Source organism: Pteropus alecto, unplaced genomic scaffold (assembly GCF_000325575.1).
Source record: "Pteropus alecto unplaced genomic scaffold, ASM32557v1 scaffold761, whole genome shotgun sequence".
NCBI classification, from domain to species: domain Eukaryota; kingdom Metazoa; phylum Chordata; class Mammalia; order Chiroptera; family Pteropodidae; genus Pteropus; species Pteropus alecto.
In genome coordinates, this window is record NW_006431558.1 from 813,746 (window position 1) to 824,594 (window position 10,849).

General features: G+C 43.7%; 1 pseudogene; it reads left to right on the forward strand.

Annotated features, from left to right (window-relative positions):
* The first annotated feature begins 2,758 nt into the window (after positions 1–2,758).
* Positions 2,759–2,879, forward strand: LOC112471677 (annotated as a pseudogene).
* Positions 2,880–10,849: the final 7,970 nt, after the last annotated feature.

The window sequence follows — 10,849 nt, forward strand, 5'->3', positions numbered from 1 at the left end:
GGCCAGGACGCGGCCGGGACGCGAGCGCCCAGGAAGGCGCTAGTCAGCCCCCAACGCGGCTGCTACGCCCCCGGGTCCGGCGCGGGGCGCTGTCACCGCCGCCGCCATTTTAGTACAAGGAACATACTTTGTAGCACAGTTTCGAGGCCTCCTCTTGGCATGCTCTCTGGGCCCCGCTGGGGATCCTGATGCAGTCTTCATTCCACATGGGCAGGGCTCATGCCCTAGAATTCCTGGTGGCCTTTGCTGGCTCAGACTTCTTATGCCTGATGTCAGCTAAGAGCACTGTGCCCCAGAGGCAGCCACATGAGGCTTTAGTGCCGGGCCCGCCCCCGGGCCCGCCCACGACGGACACCCAGAACCTGCCTGGGCCTGGGGCCGAACCGGTGTGTGACAACCTCGCCCCACCCCGCTTCTCTCCCCGCATCCCAGCCACACTTCTGTGTGCCTCAGTTTTCCTATGAGCAACAGGGGGCTCAAATACATGCCAAAACATAGACAAATCCTCATAATAATTTTGCTGGGAGAAAGGAACCAGACAAAAACTTAGACTATATACTCTCTGGTCCCATTTATACTAAACTCTGGAAAGTGCAACCTCCTAATACCATTAGAGTCGCCTGAGGGTGGCGTGGGAGAGATGAAAGGGATGAATTTGAACAAGGCGAGAGGATCCTATTTGGAGTCGTGAGTATATTTAGTATTTAGATTGTGGTGAGGATTCCCATGATGCAAAAACTCATTGGAGTGTACACTTTAAATGTGTGTGGTTTGTTGTATGTCAATTATACCTCGGTAAAGCTGTAAAAATTTTTCAATGCATGTAATTCAGAAGAATGTTAGACGAAGGAACCGAGTTCGTCGTGTAAAGCTCTTAGCGTGGCGTTTGAGGCACAGTTAGGGCTCTGAGAAAGCCAGACACCACCTGAAAGGCAAGATGACAGTGTAGTGACACCGTGGACCACAGAGAGGGTGGCCTCTAGTGGCCAGCCCAGGGGCACTGTCCTCAGCTGGCTGAAGGAAGTGAGAAGAGGATTCGGAAGAGGGTGTGGGAAATGAAGGAGAGGACGCAAAAGGGCAGTCACTGTCCTAACTTTCCCTCCTCTCTCTCACTTTTCTTGACCCACACCTGCCTCTTTTCTCAAACCCAACAGGTACTGTCTCACCTCAGAACCTTTGTACTTGCTGTTCCCTCTCTTCACTGAAATATCTGCATGGCTCCCCCTCAACCTCCTTCAGGACTTTATTCAAATGTCACCTCCACAGGATAACCTTCCTCAAAAGTCCTCCCACCCCTGGACTCTTACCCCTTAGCTTCCATATTTTTCCCAGAGCAGTTACTACAGCCTGACTGAGTCAGCTCTGGCTGCTGTAACAAATACTGCAGACTGGGAGGCTTAAACCACAGACATTAATTTCTCACAGTCCTGGAGGGTAGAAGTTTGAGATCAGAGTACCAGTAGAGCCAGGATCTTGGTGAAGGTTTCTTCCTGGTTATGTCCTCCCACGGCCTCTTTTTATAAGGGCATTATTCCCATCATGGGGACGCCACCCTCATGACCTCATCTAACCCTCGTCACCTCCAAATACCATCACATTGGGAGTCAGGGCTTCAATGTATGAAGGAAGGACAAAAACATTCAAACCACAGCACCCATTTTATACATATATAATTTCTATGTCTATTACTTCTGTTCCAATCGTATTCCGAGGGCAGGGGACTCTGTCCATCTGAGTCACTGCTGGGTCCTTAACACTCAGCGTGTGGCCTGGCCCACAGTAGGTACCATGAACAACTTGTGAAATGAAAGAATTTATTTCCTCACAGGGGACACGTGGGCTGTGGGGGTCAAAAACACCTTTCTGTTTTTGTTTGGTCTGATGACTGACCACCTCTTCCACCAGCCCGGCACAGATCAGTTTGCTTAAGGAGGAGTGTGTGGGGCACTGGATTCCTTCACCCTTCCCCTATAAGTGCAGCCACAACATCAGCTCCCCACCTGGGTCTCTGTCTCCAGACCAGGGTCTAGCCTCACCTGTGTGGCCTCTGGGACATCCCCCAGGTCCTGAATTGATGCTGCATTTCACCCCCACTGGCTCTTGCTCCCCAGCCCTTGCCTGCGCCCTAGCCTCTATTACCTCCCTTACCAGGGTCTGTCGTGCCACTCATAATCTGCCCCAAGTTGTCTTCATACTCCAAAAAAGCAGCACAATAGTCATGACCACTTTTGAAGATGCTGCAGACAGGTGTCTCAGCCAGGTGACCTTACCTGTCTGTGCAACAGTTTCCTCATTTGCCAAATGGGTAATAATGGTGCCTACTTCCTCGGGCTTGGGAGAAGGATGAAATGAATATGCAAAATGCTTAGAACACTGTCTGGCACAAAACCACCACCACATAGTGTGAAGTGTTACTGCTATTGTTGTCATTCTCATTTCCAACACTCCTCTCCCAGTCCACCCCTCATTCCTGGCCTTCTAGCTGCCACCTCTGACCTCTCAAATCCACACAACAGCAGAAAGAAACTTTCTATTTATAAAACTATTTTTTTCTTTTTCAAATGATGCTAAAAATTCATTTTACTTATTTTAAAATAATTTTTAAATTGAGGTATAATTGACATATAACATTATGGCAGTTTCAGGTGTACAACATAATGATTCGGTATTCGTATATATCGCAAAATAATCACCACAATAAGTTTAGTTAACATCTTTTAACTAAAATTAAAATGGTTGTTTTAAATATAAAAATACTGTCTATGACCATGCCGCCCTGAACAAGCCCGATCCCGTCTGATCTCAAAAAAGCTAAGCAGGGTCGGGCCTGGTTAGTACTTGGATGGGAGATCACCTAGGAAGACCAGGTGCTGTAGGTATAAAAAATAAAAAAATAAGGGATCGTAAGCTGACAAGGTCCCTGCAATCTGTGAGGTCAACCAAGGGTTGCCTCGCCTATATACATATATATACACACATATATATTATATATATATTATACTTCATAAAAATAAAATTATTTCATGAACAAATTTCACCACACCAAAAAAAATCTAGAGCTGCGCTGTCCAGTAGAAACATAGTGTGAGATATAATGTTCAATATTCTAGTAGCCATGTTAAAAAAAATACGAACAGTCCAATGAAAAAATGGGCAGAGGATCTCAACAGACTTTTCTCCAAAGAAGACATATGAGCAGCCAACAGGTACATGAAAATGTGCTCAACATCACTAATCTTCAGGGAAACGTAAATCAAAACCATAATGAGCTATCACCTCACACCTGTTAGAATGGCTGTCATCAAAAAGACAAGAGATTTTATATATATATGTGTGTGTGTGTATATATATATATATCGATCACATTTCTTTATCCATTCACCCATTGGTGGACACTTAGGTTGTTTCCATATCTTGGCTATTGTAAATAATGCTGCAGTGAACATGGGGTTGCAGATATCTTTTCGAGATGGTGTTTTTATTTTCTTCAGAGATATTCTCAGAAGTGGAACTGCTGGATCATATGGTAGTTCTATTTTTAATTTTTGAGGAAACTCTATACTGTTTTCCATAGTGTCTGTACCAGTTTACATTCCTGCCAACAGTGCAATATGGTTCCCTTTTCTCCACATCCTTGACAACACTCATTATTTCTTGCTCTTTTGATAATAGCCATTCTGATAGGTGTGAGTTGATATCTTACTGTGGTTCTGATTTGCATTTCCCTGATGGTTAGTGATGTTGAGCATCTTTTCGTGTACCTGTTGACCTTCTGTATGTCTCGTTTAGAAAAATGTCTATTCAGATCCTCCAAAAAGATATATCGAAGTCCTAATCTCAGGTACCTGTGGCTGTGACTTCATCTGAAAATAGGGTCTTTGCCAATGTAATTAGTTAAGATGAGGTCATACTGGATTAAGGAGGGCCCTAAATCCAAAGTGACTGGTGTCCTTATAAGAGAAGAAGAACAGAGAGCTACAGACACACAGGAAGAAGATCAAGTGGCCATGGAGGCAGAGATTGGGGTTATGAAGCTGCAAGCAAACCAAAGAATGCCAGTAACTGCCGGAAACTCGGAATAGGCAAGGAAGGGTTCTCCCCTCTCCCCTGAAGCCTTTAGAGAGAGCACGGCCCCACTGACACGTTGAGTTTGGAATTCTAGAACTGTTAGAGAAGCCAGTTCTGTTTTAAGCCACTCAGTTTGTGGCGATTTATTACAGCAGCCCCAAGAAAGCAATGTAGCCTGTTGATCACTCCTCTTGTCCAAGTCTCAGCTTGCTCATCACCTGCTCCAAGAGGCCTGTCCTGACCTCCATCTTGGGCCAGGCCTCCTTTATGTGTTCTCAGGCTTCCCCTCACCACAAATGAAATTATTCCTAATCACCTGTGTCATTGCCTGTTAATCACAGTGTCCCTTGTAAGAGTGAAAGTCCCACGAAGACAAGCAACAACTGTCCTAATGCTATTATTCTTTCAAGAATATCAGTTGTCACTTACAGCTTGCCCACACCGAGTGCCAACAATGACAATGAGAGAAAACAAGCCGCGCCCGCTCCCCAGTGCCTTTTGTGTTGGAACATGCTAGAAGCACAGTAACTGTTTGTCAAATGACTAAATAAATAATAATAGGATTTACCTGCCCTCAGAGCCTCCTCCCAGCTCTTTCTCAGAGTCTCCACAATTGGCTTCTCTAGGGCCAACTTCTAGGGCTGGCTTCTCTAAGACCAACTTCCTCGAGCCATGCCCTACTGGCTTTATCTGTCTTAAATCATTTAACCCTTAGTGCAATCCTATATGGTAGGTACAAATATTATCCCCATTTTACAAATGAGGAAACAGAGGCTCAGAAATAGAGGCCACACAATAGGGGAGCTACTATTATTCTCAGTGGTAATCTTCATAGTTGCCATGCATTTGAAACTCAGAAAGCAACCCAATAAAAATGCAGGCAAAAGATTTGAACAGACTCTTCACAAAAGAAGATAACAGGATGCCAAGTAGCACATGGAAAGATTCTCAAACATTACTAGCCATCAGGAAAATGCAAAATAACATGGCAATCAGATGCCGCTACAAACCCATTAGAACAGCTAAACTGAAAAAAGACTGACCTTACCAAGCACTGATGAGGATATAGAGGAACTGGAACATTTGAAGTCCGTGCAGTTTATTGTATGTCAATGGTACCTTGGTAAAGTCGAAAACAAATCAGTATGGTAATATTAGGGCACCACTGCAAAAATGCACTTGAGTGGAACTCAGTAAGGTAGAATTGTCTTCTCATGACTGTATTTTGGCATTAGTGCATGAATTTTATTGCGGGTCTCTCAGCAATTCCAGGAATGTTTTCATGCCTCTCCACTCAGTTCCCATGCCCCTTAGTGAAATAAATCAGGCTCAAGAAATCCTCTCAGGCTGTGTAGTTGCTATAATAAATTACACACTCTTGAAGAAAACATAAATACGAGGTTAGATGCTTTCTCACGGTAGATCGCTTTTTGTCCAACTTTCTTGCTTCCTTAGAGTCATCCCATCCTGCCTTTCATGCTTCTACTACACTGAGAGTTGTGTGAGAGAATGCTCTAGAAATGAGCTGTGCTTGTTTCTGCCTTTTTAATTGAAAGCATGCAAAACTCTTTTTTCATTCAAAAAATGTATCCTGAGCATCTACTATGTACCAGATTCTGTGCTGGATTAGGGGCTGCAGCAATAGATAACACAAATACTGTTGTCTCCTCTTGGGGTCTTGTAGGTAGGATGCAGGAGAGAGATGATGAATTCATTACACATACACAAAAAATCGCATAGTTATAATTTTAATAATGATCATGTAGGAAAACACGAGCTTACAATAGAGGAAATAATCTAGTTTGGGAGCCGTGATCCAGGAGGACTTCTCTGAGGAAGCCACATTTAAGCCGAGATTTGCATTAGTCAGAATAAATCGTTTCAGTGCAGTAACAAGCAAGTCCAAAGCTCAGTGGTTTAACACAACCAAAGTTTATTTCACTCTCATTTTACTCATCCTACATGGACTGACAGAGACCCAGCTTCAAATAGTTATGCAGAGATCTGGGCTGACGAGGCATCCACAATCTTATAGTTATACCGTCTGGAATTTATCACTTCAATTGCGACAAAAAGGAGACTGAGGAAGTGTGTGTGGAAGCAAAGAGACAATGGGTCTATGGACTCAAAATTCAGACAGAAGAAGATTTTCAATCCAGACCACTATTTTCAGACAAAATATTGATCGTGTATCAAATAAAGACATTTTAAAACATGGAAGGGTTAAAAAGTATTATCTCTCGTGCTCTTATGTTCTCTGGAACTTACTGCAGGATGCACTCCATTAAAACAAGGGGATAAAGCAAGAAAAAAGGAAGACGTGAAATTGAGGAAATGGGTCCCAACATTGGAGATAAAGAGAATTCCTGGCAGGGTGACAGGAGAAATTCCCCAGCAGAAAGAACCCAAGAGGAAAACAGAATGCTACCTGTTCTGATTATCTGGAAGATTTGATCATTTGATCATTTGAATTGACATGCACAGCCAGAACGCCTAAGAAAGACAAGTAAGGGGGGAAAAAGGCAATTAACTCCAGGTGGAGAAATTATACATCATAATAATTATACCTCTCAATAGTATCCCTCAAAGAAAAATTAAATTACACTTCCATAAAAGCAACAAAAAGAATGTGAGCTGCAAGACACCAAGTGAATGCATGTCTTAGATATAGTCAATGACTCAGTGGCACCATGTGATGACTGGGAGGCATCTCAAACCCAACCAGCCCCAAACCGAACTCGCCAAATTGAACTCTTGACCTTTCTGTGGTTCTGTGGCCTTCCCACCTCAGATGCCTGAAGCACAACTTACCATGATTTGGGAACTCTTTATAGCACAGACGAAAGTGCTCAGACCAGCCTTGGTCTGACCCCTCCCACATTCTCTAATCTGGCCAGTCAGAGCCGTCCATCCCCCAGGGTTTTGGTTCTGTTATGACAAGTGATCCGAGCTGGACCAATGAAATTCAGTACTGGGACTACTGTACTGGAGCAGTTGGATGTCTTTTTCCAAGTGGATTCTGAGTGGAGATAATGAAACCACAGCGCCAGGAAGAATCTCTGCTACCTAAAGGGAAGCTTGATAAGAAAGCCCAGCTAAGCCTAGAGACAGAGAGTTAAATTTCTGGTGACACTGGAGTTTCTTGATTCAGCTATGCCTGAAGTCAACACAAATTCTAGATACTTAGATTTTCAGTTACATGAACCAATTCATTCCCCCTCCCCATACCATTTTGAGTTGTTTTTTAGTTGAACTTAGTTGTTTTTTTTTTTTCCTGGAACTTCTAGCTAAATAAATTCTGAAAAATATAGCCCTTACTCAATGCCAGGCATTGCATTAAAGAGTTGGCAGGACTGTATCATTGAGCTCTATGAGAAAGGAAATAATTATGATTCCTATTTAACTGATGAGGAAACTGAGGCTCACAGAGCTAAATCCATCTGCCCAAGCTCATCAGAGCCAGAATTCCAACTCACATCTGTCTGACCTCTACAACCCTCCTCTCTTTGAAACTGAGGAGCAATGGCCAGATTTGGAGATTCAGAGGCAGGAGGTATGGTGTGGGAAAGGGGCAGAGGATGAGAGAACAAGCCAGATGCCAATGGCCAGAGCTCCTTGAACTTTCTTCAAAGGGCACCAAGGAGTTATGAAGGGTTTTGAGCAGGGGAAGGACGGGAGGAAGGACATGCTGCAGTGTGGGCCATGAGATCGACAAAAATAGTAACAAAAAGTAATAACTATCCAAACCTCAATGAGATGCCCCTTCACCCCCACTAGGATGGCTATAATAGAAAAGGAGGCAAACTAACAAGGACATGGGGAAATCGAAACCCCCATTCATTGCTGGTGGGAATGTAAAATAGTGCAGTTGCTTTGGAAAACAGCCTGGCGGTTCATCAAAATGTTAAACATAAAGTTACCACATGACAGCAGTTCCACTTCTAGGTATCCACTCGATAGAAATGAAAACATATGTCCACATAAAAAAACCTGTACACGAAAGTTCAGCCATAACAAGGAATGACGTATTGATTTATCCCTACGACATGGGTGAACCTTAAAAATTTCATGCTGAGTGAAAGAAGCCAGACACAAAAGGCACATAGTGTGTGATTTCATTTACATGAAATGTCTAGAATTAGCAAACACATAGAGACGGAAAGTAGATGAGTGGTCTGGGGGAAGGAGGAATGGGTGTGACTGCTAATGGGTACAGAGTTTCCTTGTTGAGTGATAAAATGTTCTAAAATTAATTTTGGTGATGGTTACACAACTCTGTAAATACACAAAAAACCACCGAACCGTATACTTTAAATGGGTGAATTGTGTCATATGCGACACATATGACACAATTCAATAAAGCTATTATTTCAATAAAGCTATTAAAAAATAATTCTTCACTTTTAGCGAGTGGTTAGCTCTGGGTCAGGAAATGGTTGCATTAATACTGACGAGATGGCTGTGAGAAAGAAAAAGACTTTCTTGACTCAATTTTCTAGGTGAAGAGATTGAAGTCGCAGAAGTTAAACAACTCACATAGCAGGGCGGGGATCAGACAGGGGTGGCCTGACATTTGAGGCCCCGCCAGAACTGACCCTTGCCCCATCCACAATTTCACCCTCTCTCCACTTTCCTCCCCCTAAACCACGCTCCTGCCCACTGACCTGATTTGTTTCTTTTATCACACATACTCACCAGCCTCCAGACTTTTGCGTGTGCTGATTCAAACCCTGTGCTCAGATGTTCCTCTCCCTCCCCTCCCCACATGCTCTGTGAAACGAATGTCTAAGTGTGAGGGGGCGAGAGAGGACATGCTAACTCCAAGTTTCCAAGCCTAGGGCCTGGGAAGTAAGGGGTACAAGGAAGGGGGCACCTAAAGGGCTGCTTAGGGGAAAGATTGGGGCCTGCCTCACTGCCTCTGGAGAATTTGGCCCCCAGCTCATGTTGACAGCATTTGGAGCCCTTGGCTGGGTTTAACCCAAGGGGTAACTGGGGACACTCACAGGAGGATGAGGTCAGATTTCTTCCTAGGGAGTTTCCTAGGCCTGGGGTGAGCAGGTGAGAGAAGGGAAGCCTCGTCCCGCCCAGTTCCCGCCTAGTGATTCCCCTGCCCCACACTGCCTCCTTCTTCCTCTTCCTGACCCCCACAACTCACAGCCTCTTCTTAGAGCTTTTTAGAATCTTTAATAAGAAGTCTACAAATACAATGGGATACTATTCAGCTGTAAAAAGAAATAAAATCCTGATATCTGCCACAATGTGAAGAACCTTGAAAACGTGCTCAAGGAAAGACAGATACAAAAGGCCACAAATTGTATGATTCCATTTATATGAAGTGTCCAGAATAGGTAAATCCATAGAGACAGAGGTAGATTGGCAGCTGCCAGGGCCTAGGAGAGGGGGGATGGGGATGGGGAGTGACTTCCTAATGGGTGTGGGATTTCTTTTGGGGGTGATGAAAATGTTTTGAAATGAAGTAGCGGTGGCGGCTGCGTACCACTGAAAATGTACTCAACACGACTGACTTGTTCCTTTAAAATGATTAATTTGACGTTATGAGAATATCACCTCAATTTTAAAAAATAAAATAAAAGGAAGTAAGCTCATGCTGATTCTTCTGTCAAAACCACCCTTCTTATAGCCTTCTTGTTACTGTGACCTAATTTCTTTTCACATCCTCGAAGAGGCCTTCCCTGACTCCGGATCTAAAATAGTCCCCAGTCACTCGCATATCACCCTATGATATTTTATCTGTTTATAGCGCACATCATTATGTGGAATTATCTTGTTAACTTGTGTATGGATTTTTTTGATCTCTTACTAGAATGTGAGCCCCTTATGGGCAGGAGACTATGTGTGTTCCCATTTTCAGATGAGGAAACTGAAGCTCAGGATAGTTTAGAAACCTGGAGGTTGCCCTACCATCTGTCTGCTCTAGAACCCATGTTCCTGGCATCTCGGTCAGGCGTCTCAAACTCAAATATCTTTAGGGGCCAGGGTGGGAAAACAGATGTCCAAAGCTGCCAGGTGTCATGGCCTGGGAGCATCTGTGCACTCGAGGGCCTCTCAGGCAGACTTTTTTTTACCTTTTTTAAAAATTAATAAACTTTATTTTTTAGAGCAATTTTAGTTTCACAGCAAAACTGAGCAGAAGGTACAGAGATTTCCCATATACGACTGTTCCTCTCGCAATTGCCCCCACTATTGGAATCCCACATCACAGTGGTACATTGGGTACAATCGATGAACCTGCAATGACATGTCATCATCACCTGAAATCCATAGTTTGCAGTAGTGTTCACTCTTGGAGTTGTATCTTCTATGGGTTTGGACAAATGTATATTGACATATATCCAGCCTTACAGTATCATACAGAGTAGTTTCGCTGTCCTAAAAATTCCTTGTGCTCTGCCTGTTCATCCCTCTGCAACCCCCTCAGCTCTGATCTTTTTATTGTCTCCACAGTTTTGCCTTTTCCAGAATGTCACGGAGTTGGAATCATTCAGTATGCAGCCTTTTCGGATTAGCTTCTTTCACTTAGCGATATGTCTTTAAGGTTTCTCCATGTCTTTTCATTGCTGGAAAGCTCATTTCTTCTTAGTGATGAGTAAATATTCCATTGTCAAGATGTTCTATGGTTTCTTTACCCATTCACCTGCTGAAGGACATCTTGGTTGCTTTCGAGCTTTGGCAAATATGAACCAAGCTGCTAGCCACATCGTGTGTGGGTTTTTGTGTAGACCATAGCAAGTCGCCAAGTCCAGTCCCTCTCAAGGAGAGG